We start from the raw sequence: 11,232 nt of genomic DNA, 5'->3' as shown, positions 1-11,232 counted from the left end.
GTTATGCATGCTTCAAATGAATCAAATCGCAAAAAAAAAAACGCGTTCTGTGCCGCGCTGAACTTTTAAAAGAACACAGCACTCTCGGACCGACTATGATGCTGCCGGTGCTCTCCGTGCTGCGTGGCTTGCAATCCATTATCTCTTCTTCTCCCATTCTATCCTCATCGCTGTCCCCCCCCCTCAAAGACCCAGACATGACTGAGGTGCCTTAAACCGAAGGACACTTATCCGCTAGGTCTTGTTCACCTTGCTGTTTCAATAAAGCAACATACACACTGGCCAACACATTGTTACAAATAAAATAAGCTTTTATAATTGTACCTTTTATTCATCGCCTTAGGTTTATCGTTGATCATAAGAAGTGTCCTCACCAATTCTGTAACCAAAAGCGGACTTCAATGTTTATAGGTTTGGAGATATCGGTTAGGTAAATTAGCCTACTTGAAATTATCGGTTATTATATGGTGTATACAGTAAGCGGGTGATAATTTAGGCGTTCATGCGCTTTCGTTTAAGATATATTTATGGACTCCATGGCTACAAGACTATGTGGCCCCACATTGTTCACGGCTACGCTAAGTCTTCGGAGGAGAGCGCGAAAATGGCCTCTATTTATCGTATTGTCACGTCTCCACATGCATGTGAACGGACTTTTAATTTGTGGCATCATAGCCAAGACAAGGACGACGAACGAGTGCTACCCGGAATGCATCTTCATCAGTGGCCGTCTCTGGCAGCTCGAGCGCTTCTCGGTCCACAGCGTTCTTCTCTGCCGCTTCTTCTGTTAGCAAAGCCTAAGTAAAGCTTGCGATCACCCCCAAACGCGCATTTGTTGTACTCCTCACTGGTGAAGGTGCGGGGTACAATTACCCGATGTACAGGACCCCACCTGGAAGCCCAGTACGGCCCTGGCCTGTTGAAACACCGGTTCATCGGAGCAGCCGCCGCCAATTCGGCCTGTCTCCTGAGTATGGGCTACTTCCGAGTGACGCGCCAAGACGCCAAGCACTTCAACCGCAAGTAAGTGCGCAGACTGTTGCCTCTCAGGTAATGTTCCAACAACAGCGCACTTCCCCCACGTTCCGTGGTGAGGTCTTTGAGGGTGCCGAAGACCGGCTAAGGCAGTTTGATCGTGTAGCATCATTTAAGCAGTGGGATTCTCATCAAAATATGTAAAATGTGTACTTTTCGCTGGACGAGGGTGCTAGGATGTGGTTTGAAAATCGCATTCGTCTTGGGAGCAATTTTTCCAGCAGCTGCAAGAGTCGTTCGCCAGCACCGACAGCCGTGACCGCACTCAGCGCCTTTTGGTGTCTCGCATCCAAAACCGGAATAAGACGGTCGCGATGCTTGCAGATGACATGGCACGCCTCTTCCCGAGAGCCGACCCCGAAATGTCAGCAGAAGAAATTACGGCATCTAATGCATGGTCTCAAGGAATGATGACGATGATGATGGTTGGTGTTTAATGGCGGAAGGCCGACGAGGGCAAAGAGCGCCAGAGAAGTTATTTAATGAAAAGAAGTGATTCCCACAAAAGGTATGTATAAAACGTGTAAACTGGACATAGTAAGATCAATAAAGATAATGGTGATGGCTGGTGTATAGGGCCAGATTTGATTATGCATGATTGGAAATGAGGTTTAAAAACTTAACGTCTGACAAATACTTAAGCACGCGTTTCACAGAACCCATGGCATCGTCCCCCAGAAACAACGATTGGTGTAGGGGAATATGTTGTCTGTAGAGTTCTCTGAAGTGTATGTGTCGTGTTGTGTCAAGTGCCTTGCATTGTATGAGTATATGGAGCACGGATAGGCCCTCCCCACCCCTGCTACACAGGGGTCTCGGAGATCCCGTGAGCAGGTGCGAGTGCGTTACCTGTGTATGCCCTATTCGTAATCTAGCTAGGGTAACTTCAATATGCCTGTCGTGTGAGTCAGTAGTGTATTGTCCCAAGTGTAGTTTGTTGTCTGTCTGTTCGCTCCAGTCTGCTTGCCAAGTTTTACAGAGTTGCTGTCTTATGTGTGGCTTGAGGTCTGTGTAAGGTAGTGTTGTTATGTTTACTGTATTTCGGAGTGCAGCATTGGCGGCCATTTCATCCGCCAGTTCATTTCCGCCGATGCCAAAGTGGCACCCAACACACAGTCAGCTCAAGGTTTGGAGAATACGCCACTAGAGTGATTTCAAGACAAGGTTAACTGCATGGTTTTTCGATTACTTTCCGGATGACTATGCATGGACGACGCTTAGCGAATCTGTATGGATGACGGATTTAGGAATATGATGTTCAACTATCTCACTTACAACCAGAAAAATGCCATATGCTTCTGCCGTAAAAATACTTGCATTAACATTCATGGTTCTATATGCTTCAAAATTGGGTCCATGCGCAGCACAAGACGCCACAGTGAACGTTTTAGATGCATCGCTGAAAAACTCTGCAGCCCTCTATTTATCCTGCAGATACATGAAATGCTGCAAAATCCCACTTCTTGGTGTCTTGTTTTTATTGTATCTTATGAAAGACAGGTCACATGACACAGGACGGAGATGCCATGGTGCTAAGAGATCAGTGTGGGATGATTTGAATGTGTCTAAGAAGGAGACGCCATGAATAGTCCCCTCGTCCCTCACTCTCTGCGAGAAGGGAACAGAAATTGATGGGCGGTTTAAAAAGAGCTTAGTTGTGGACGTATCATTAAAAACCGGTTTAAAGGGATGGTTATTCATTGATGAGATTTTGGAGGCATATAGAAGATCAACATAAATTCGCTGGTACGCTAAGCACCATTTGTCGCACTCAGCATAAAGACTGGACAGGACTGGTACGGAATGCCCCACAAGACAGGCGAAGCCCCAAGTGAAGCACTGGGTCGAGCATTTCAAGTGCTGTTTTTGTGGCTGACCCATACACAACACTTCCGTAGTCCAACCGTGACCCCACCAACGCGGCATAAAGTCTAAGCAAAAGTTGTTTGTCTGCACCGTATGATTGGTGAGATAAGACTTTCAGAATATTCATTCTTTTGAGGCATTTTTGTTTGAGTCGTTTTATGTGAGGGATGAATGTGAGTTTCTCGTCAAACACCACACCCAAAAACTTGTGTTCTCTTTTTACTGGAATTGGGTTACCAAAGAGCTTTACGTCTGGATAGGGCAGGATGCCCCGCCTTTTTGAGAATACAACACAGGTACTTTTAGAGGGATTAAGTTTGAATCCATTTTCATCTGCCCAGCAGGAAAGTTTGTTTTCCCCAAGCTGGACCTGACGTTCACAAATGGATATGTTACATGATTTGAAAGATGTTTAAACGTCATTTACATACATCAAGCAGGATATGATTGGCGGCATTGCCTTTCGGAGAGAGTTCATCTTAACTATAAACAAGGTGCAGCTCAATACGCCAGCTTGAGGCAGGCCATTCTCCTGCACGTGAACGTTTGAAAGTGTCGAACCGACCCTGACATGAAATGTTCGTTCAGACACGTAACTGGAAAGAGTATTCAGCTTGTTACCTGTTACACCATAGGATTTTAAGTCTGCAAGAATGCCATAACGCCATGCCGTATCATAGGTTTTCTCGATATCAAAAAATACGGTCATGCAGTACTGTTTGTGTATAAAGGCATCCTAATGTAAGATTCCAGTGCAACTAATTGATCGTTTGTTGATCGCCCTGCCCGGAAGCCTGCCTGGCAGCTCTCGAAAAGACCATTGTACTCAAGAAAGTACACGAGCCTACGGTTTATCATCTTCTCGAGGAGCTTGCACAGGCCGCTTGTCAAAGCAATGGGCCGGTAACTGGCAGGAGAGCAAGGGTCCTTCCCTTCTATCAGGAAAGCCACTACTATGGCCTCCCTCCAAGAGCGAGGAATGTGCCCCGAAAGCGATGTAGAAGTGTTTCAAGTGTGTCTGGGTGTAGGTGTTGTATCATGGTGCACGTGATTTTGTCTGCACCTGGCGCTGAAGGCTTACATTTGGTCAGGGTTGCCTTCAGCTCATGAATTGAAAAAGGAGAATTTTAAGAAGTGTGCGACTTGTTGTTATCACGCAGGGACTTCTTTTCTACAGATGTTTTGTGTTTCATGAAAGTGTTTGTGTAGTGTGCTGAGCTGTACACGTGTTGGAAGTGTTGTGCGAGTGTGTTAGCCTGGTCTTCCACTGTGTCTCCTGTTGTACAGACCAGGGGCAGGCTGTGTGTCTGTTGTCCTTTGAGTTTGCGTATACGTGTCCATACTTTTCGTGTCTCTGTGTAGGAGTTAATTGATCTTATGAATGTACACCAACTCTCTCGTTTTGCCTCACGGCGCACACGTTTTCCGAACGCCTTGGGCCGCTTGAACAAAATGAGGTTACCCGACGTGGGGTACCGACGGAGGATACCCCACGCCTTGTTTTGGGCCTCTCGCGCTCGCCTACAGGCCTCATTCCACCACGGCCTCCTCTGGTTGCGCAGGGCACCAGAGCCGGTGGGAATGTACTTTTCAGCGGCGTCGAGGATGTGCGCCGTGAGCAGTTGGGTAGCTTCTTCAACGTGTAGGTGTCCCATGGATGTGTGGTATAGTTTGGATGTCTCTGTAAATGTATTCCAGTTAGCTCTTGCTTCATTGAACCTGTTTTGGGAAGATGGACTGCATGGGCCTTTACCTATATATGTTAGTGAGGTAGGGAAGTGGTCACTGCCGTAAGGGTCAGTGCCCATACCCCACTCGAGAAGAGGAAAGATAACTGCGGAGCCAATCGCCAAGTCAAGATTTGAGTATGTGTTGTGTCGTATGTTATGGTATGTAGGCTGTTTATTGTTGAAAAGGCATGCTCCGGAAGATGTAAGGAATTTCTCTATCAGGCGACCTCGAGCATCCGTGCGAGAAGAGCCCCAAAGAGAGTTGTGAGCATTAAGGTCGCCTGTAAGATGTATGGTTTGGGCAGCTGGTCAACCAGCGCCTCGAAGTCAGAGCTTGAAAGTGCAACATCAGGAGGAATGTATATAGAGCATACCGTTATCAACCTATTAAATATTATTGTTCGAATTGCCACAGCCTCACGGACAGTGTTCAGAGTGACAGGGTGGCATGCAAAGGATTTCCGGGCGATTATGGCCACACCCCCAAAAGAGTGCGTGCCGCCATCCCTGTCCTTTCTGTATACCAAGTAACTGTTCAAGAAATTTGTGTGTTTAGAATTCAAATGTGTTTCCTGAACACACATTACACTTGGCTGATAAGCATGCAGTATTTCGTATACACCGTCAAGATTATTCAAAAGGTCTCTGCAGTTCCATTGTATTATGCTTTCTCTTCCGATTATGATGTGTTTGGAGTTACTGGAGTGTGACTATTTATGTAGGGTCTTTCGGGGCTTGGACTCTTGGAAGGGGTTTTCTGGCCTTCTCTACTGACCTGGACGTCGCAGCCCGTTCTTTCCGCTGCGATGAAAGCCCGAAGGGCTCGACGTCCATGTCGTCATCTGAAGGCAAGGGGGTGCAACGGACTGGGCCCCCTTGACTTGGTACCCCTTCGGGTGTTCTTTGCCTGCGCTGCGGGCGGGGCAGGCGGTGGAGCTTGGTTTGGCGCTGCTGTGGGCCCTCCCGTCTCCATCTCCGTGCCCTCAGGTGTCCCTAGGGTCGGTGGAGAGGAAACAGTGAGAGCGGCACAGCTCCCAGCGGCGATTACAATCGCCACATTCGCTGGAGTCGCCACACTAGACGATTCCTGACACAGCTGGACTACCGAAGGCAGTCCGGCAAGAGACGGGGCCCCCGCAGCCTCTACAGGTGTTGTAGAGGCAGCAGGTGGCTGCTCAGCTGGGGGCTGGGACAGCAACACATCAGCAGCAAGGCTGCACTGTGTCGCTGTACTGACCAATCGCCGCCCCAGCCCTCGGCGGGCAGCGTCTGGATAAGATGTGGCCCAAAGCAGCTTGTGCTTTTGGCGTGCCTCAGCAAAGTGATGTTTTCTGTGACTTTCATTTGTAGAATTTCTTTTTCTGCTTTGAATATTGGGCAGGTTCGCGAATAAGCAGCGTGTGGGCCACTGCAATTGTGCTGTTTCGACAGTCATCCGACCAATGGTCAGACTCTGAACATTTAGGACAAGTCAGCTTTCCTCGACATGATAAAGTTCCGTGGCCGTATCGTTGGCATTTAAAGCATCGCCTGGGATTAGGGACATATGGTCGTACATTGCAGCTTAGGAAGCCCACTGTGACCTTTTCGGGTGGGGTTGTGAAATCAAATGTTAGGACAAGATGCTTTGTTGGGATTTCTTCGTTTGCTCTACAGATTACAATTCGTTTGACAGAAGTTATTCCTTGAGGTTGAAGCGCCTGAAGAAGTTCCACCTCTGTCTCAGACTGTAATTCCTTTTCTGAGATTACATGTTGAGAGGAGTTGAGGGTTCTGTGTGGAGTCACAGTAACAGACAGGTCAGCCAACGTGGTCTGTTTCAGGGGGTTTTCGCTTTGATTTTTTCTTTTTGCTTGAACAAGTTGGTCACCGAATGAAAGCATCTTAGCATCATAGTCTGAGCCGACAACAGACTCAATGCATTTGATCAAAAGAATGACGGACTTCTTGCCAACAGGGGGGTCCCCTGTGAAATAAACTACAAGACGTTTATAGAAATGTTCTGTCTTCTCTTTAGCAAGTACTTCGTTGCGGACTCTTTTGTGAGGCCGATCATTGGAGGGGGGGTTTGAGAAAATACCATACAGCATGTATAAAAACTGGGAGACGGGGGTACTTGCTCCTTTGACGTTACCCTGGTGGTCAAAGAGGTCCCGGAGCTCCCTGCCTGGTAGACAGGCAGGGAGCCCATCGGCCGGAGCTTGACTAAGGCTTCGACGGCCACCGTTAGAGGTTTCTACCCTTCAACTTAAAACTGATTGCCACAGTCGGTTACAACGTGAGTATGGGGGCTCGGGGTCCGCGGTGTCACCAACACCGTCACCAAGATTGATCAAGGTGCCCCGTGCGGGGTGGTGTCAAGGAACAACTGTTCGCTAGCCTCATACGAAATCCTCCCCTTCCAGTGAGGAAGAAAGGTCCTGCGGCTACGTCGGTACCACTCCAGGATCTCCCTGTATGTGGTGAGTGGTGTCGTTTCTTCAGGCACCTGCAACCCGGGTGGGAGGCTCGGACTCTCGGACGCTTCGCGGCTGGTAAGCGCGTTTGCAGTCCGGTCCGCCTCCTCGTTGCGGTTGCTGTGCCCTTCTCGTGAGTTCAATGGGCCCACGTGTGCCGGGAACCATCTTATAGTCACTGGTGCCGACCGGGGGGGGGGGGTAGGGTACCGCACACCCTCACAACACTGGGGGTCACACTGTTTGTAGCATAACTGGTGATCGCTGAGCGAGAGTCACTTAACACCGTGGAGCATTTCGGATTAGTGAACGCCAAGGCGATGGCCATTTCTTCAGCGTTTTTCGTGTCTTTGGCTTTGATGCTGCCCGCCATGTATAGGTCGCCAGTGGTGGCGGCTATCACCACTGCGGTGTAGGTGTCTGGTCGACCTGGGTGTTGAGCGACGTCGACGTAGAAGGCTCCTGTGTGCGTGGCGTGAGTGGCGGTTAGGGCCTTGGCTCTCGCGATAGCCGCAGGACCTTTCCCCCACCCCATCCCAAATTAACAAGGAAAGAGTCAGTGGTATATAGACAATTGCAGACGAACTCTCTACTGACCCCAGTGATAGCTAAGCATATATGTCCAGAAGTGTATACCAGTGATCTGTGCAAACTGTGTAATAGAGACAGAGCCACGGAGGCCCATGTCTTATGGGACTGCCGAACTCATCCAGAAGAAGCGAAAGGCACCACGCTCCCGCCGCAGCTTACAGCAGCAGCGAGAGATGTCAATTACAACTCACAACTCCAGGCCGTCCAGCTGGTGGTGGCTGCCCTGAACCGTCAACGGCCTGAAAGTGCTCCTCCAACAGAGGACGCGCAAGTAAGCCTTGACAGGGGCCCAGCTATCACGACGTCCTAGGCCGCGTCCCCGCAGCAGGTGTTTTCCCAATAAAGTTGTTTCCTCCTCCTCCTCCGTCCAGTGAGGGATATCATTAAGGAGGCCACTGTAATGAATGTTGGGCCGAGCCGCATAGAAAGTCACGAGACTTGACTACTGTGTTCTCGCACACGCACACACAACATTATATTAGCTGGATAATGGAGAAAGCCGGAACAGACACTGTAGCACACGAGCGAACTAGATGCGGGAACATTCAAGTGCAGAAGACAGTAAACAAAGTCATGAAGAAAGTCGCGCTCACAGACGCCGATCGCTGATGCGACGACGCAGAGACGTACTTCTCTGGATGCCGACGGGGCAGACTAGTGAAGTCGATGAGGAGTTGCCCTCTCGCTGGCAGGGACGTGACGGTGGCCGATGGCTAGCGGCGGGACGGAAGTGCTGAGGCCTGCGCCATGGCGAGGCCTCGCTGCCCGCGCTCCATGCCACCAGAACACCGCTCACGCTGACTGGCGCAACACCTTCTTGTGGTCTCGTCGGCCGTCGTCTCGTTGACAGCGCGGGCGGTGGCTCACACGGGAGAGCCAGCGACGGTCCTCGGGCCTACACCGCGAGGGTGGCCGTCTTGCTGCCTCCGAAACGAAGAGCGTCCGACGTCCTTCCTCCTCTTCCCTGCTTCCTCGATGCTGCTTTCTCTAGCGCGCACGTTACGCCACCGGTACCGGCGGATTGGCCCCCACTCTGCACGGCCCCTTCACTACAGCCACATATATCTAGAGTGCCCTGCAAGAGAGATGCTGGCGGTAAGATCGTGCTACCGGCGGGTGTCCAAGCACTACGACTGCAGCGACCGCATCCAGTGACAGAGCACTCCGTGAGCTCGTGGGATCGCTAGTTATAGCTGAGGAACTACACCTGCACGGGATAGGCTCTTTGGAAATTTCGCATGTTTCTATCGTCGACGTCGTGCGTGAGGACATCTGGCAAGTCTTGGCTATTCTGGAGAACCAGCCACAACATATCCAACCAAGTTACGTGTCGGTTGACCGTCGTCACCCACCAATACCGACTATTCCAGTGCCTCAACGGGGGCCTCCGACTGATCCCTGGCCTGAGGGTGAGCACACTATCCAGGATCGTCGGACTCAAATGCAGACTTCAGCTGGGCGACAGGTGCTGCTTGGCCTTGGCAGTTTCCCACTCGCCTTTTCCCCTCTCAATTTGGTCGACCACGTCGGCCTTTATCTCGCGGGCGCGAGGCGTGGGGCTGGCGGGCTACTTGGACGCCGTGGAGGGAAGGGGGACATAAAATAAGCGTCTCTTTTTTTAAACGGGATTTTAGTTAAATGTTCGCAAATTACGCGAGAACGCTCTAAATATAGTAGTTTAAATAGCTTCTTAGCCCACCTGTCGCGTAAGACCGTCTACTAGGCTGGCATTTACCCGCACCCCGGTCATACGACCCCCGGTCATACGGCGCTTTTGCGCGGTCACTTGAAAGTCATATTATCGGGGTTCCACTGTATATATATATTGTAAGGCAACGGAAGACGCTGCACTAGTCGGGAGCAGTACCAGTGTACTTGGTTTTATTGGCCCATCCGTGACTCAACAGAACAAGCCACTCGTGATGGTGATTATGTACAGATGATGATTTTAATGGGTATGCACAAATAAGAGATTGGCCCCACTAACTGACGGCGATTGGCCACAGCCAAAAGTGTCCTACAACGCAACAATTACCCATAATATTGAATGCGCTCACACACGCTCACACTATATATATATATATATATATATATAGAGAGAGAGAGAGAGAGCGAGAGAGAGATTTTAAGTTTTTATGTATTTGCAGTTTTTTTATAAATAATGAGAGTAGCCTCCGATAGTCATTTTATGTGGCAAGCTTCGAGCCAAGCTTACACGACTTCGAGGTCTGCTAGCTCTAATTACAACGATCAGTCATTTTGAAATACCCGGAAAGTAGCAGCTGTAATATCCGTAACTCTTTTATTGCTTATGAATGCCTAGAGGCAGTTTGGGGCAGAGGTGTGCACGGGCTCGGGCTTACGCGAAAGCCCGTGCCCGGCCGGCCCGCGGGCCGGGCTCGGGCCACCCAACTTACTTTCACCCGGGCCCGGGCTGGACTCAGGCCGAAATGTAAATGCTTCAGACGGGCCAGGCCGTCCTCACGGCCCGGGTTGGCCCGGCACAGTAAAGAAATACTTAGGTTTTCTATGATATCATAAAAACTACACGTTGCTGACGCGGTAAAAGCACGGGTCAGGTTTCTTTTTACATTCCACGGGACTTATCGTTAGGCCCTGAGGCACATGTGGGCGTATGGCAAGCCGGTAAGTGTGAGAGATCTGCAACTGCATGTCTTGGGATGAACTGAGAAACACATGCGGCTCAGCGAAACACCGCCTAGGGAAGTACAACGAATGACAATTCAGAGTTACTAGTTTCCACCTCTAAGTTCGGGCTAAGGCAAATTTTGAAGATGGAACACTTTGAACTGCAAACACTGCTAGAGAAACCTGCGTCTCCATCTGTTTTCTGTAGCAGTGACATATTCAGAGTTGCGTTTCCTTCTCTGAGCCAACAAAAGTGAAGCTGTCAAAGACTGAGGTGACAATTCAACTTTAGTTTTGCTCTTTGTTTCGGCGGGAAAACTTCGTGGCGAGCGTAGCTGGTGGTAGGAGGTGGCCTGCGCCTTCGGGCGTCGTGGCTGGCAGACGAAGACGAAAGGAAAACCGCAACAGGGGAGTAGGGTGGTTTAAATGCGCCAACAGCTGCCTAAACAGTAACACTTAGTATGATTGAAACTTTATAGATAAGCGATATGAGTCGGTATAGAACGTAGTGAAGCGGCAACAATAAAATGTGCATAAATGCACGCGTGTACTTTACGTCTCGATAAAAAGAAGGGACCGAGTCCGACAGCCCTATATCCTCTTGAGAAAAGGAAACGTATACGGACGAAACAACAAAGCAAGTACACACCCTGTTTAAACAAACACGAACCGACTGTCCCCTGGCATACAGGTTCCATTTCTAGATAGCAATCGCAAGAATCAGTTTCAAATGTCCAAGGTGCCATTATATTTGAATTGCTTGTTTTAATTCATTTATGGTACATTACGAAATTCTACACAAAATACCGGGTGGTTTTTTTTCCTATAGGTGAGCTCCACCTCTCTTTTTTTTACTTTTCAGTGGTTGGGCCATTTCGGTTTCGGCTACTTTTCTTGAATATTTT

This window comes from Haemaphysalis longicornis, unplaced genomic scaffold, assembly GCF_048455015.1.
Source record: "Haemaphysalis longicornis isolate Haplotype H1 unplaced genomic scaffold, Haemaphysalis longicornis Haplotype H1 scaffold_3, whole genome shotgun sequence".
NCBI classification, from domain to species: Eukaryota; Metazoa; Arthropoda; class Arachnida; order Ixodida; family Ixodidae; genus Haemaphysalis; species Haemaphysalis longicornis.
Note: the sequence above shows the minus strand (reverse complement) of the source record.